Below are 338 nucleotides of genomic sequence, written 5' to 3'. Positions count from 1 at the left end.
TAAACGTTTCTCAGCTGCCTCGCTCCATTGGCACGTCTACAACTAAACGATTCTTTCAAAAGGGGCTATCACACTAGGAAAATTTTCATTGTACTCTCTGCAATCTGACACCTGTTCTCTGGTGTCCGTCACACGCATCAATCTGTAGTCGGAAAAAAGCTCACATAAACCCTATTAAGCGCCTTTATAGTTATTCCAAAACATTTGTATAAGACCATTTGCACAATATTACCTAACCAATTTCCCAGACGTCATGTGCTATAGATCCTGCGAAAGAAGTAAACTTTTCATAGCAAGTTACAAGCTAGACTTTCGGAGACAACTCGGGGCGTAAGGTA

The sequence above is a fragment of the Penaeus monodon genome, chromosome 24 (genome assembly GCF_015228065.2).
Source record: "Penaeus monodon isolate SGIC_2016 chromosome 24, NSTDA_Pmon_1, whole genome shotgun sequence".
Lineage (NCBI taxonomy): Eukaryota > Metazoa > Arthropoda > Malacostraca > Decapoda > Penaeidae > Penaeus > Penaeus monodon.
This window is presented reverse-complemented; position numbering follows the sequence as displayed.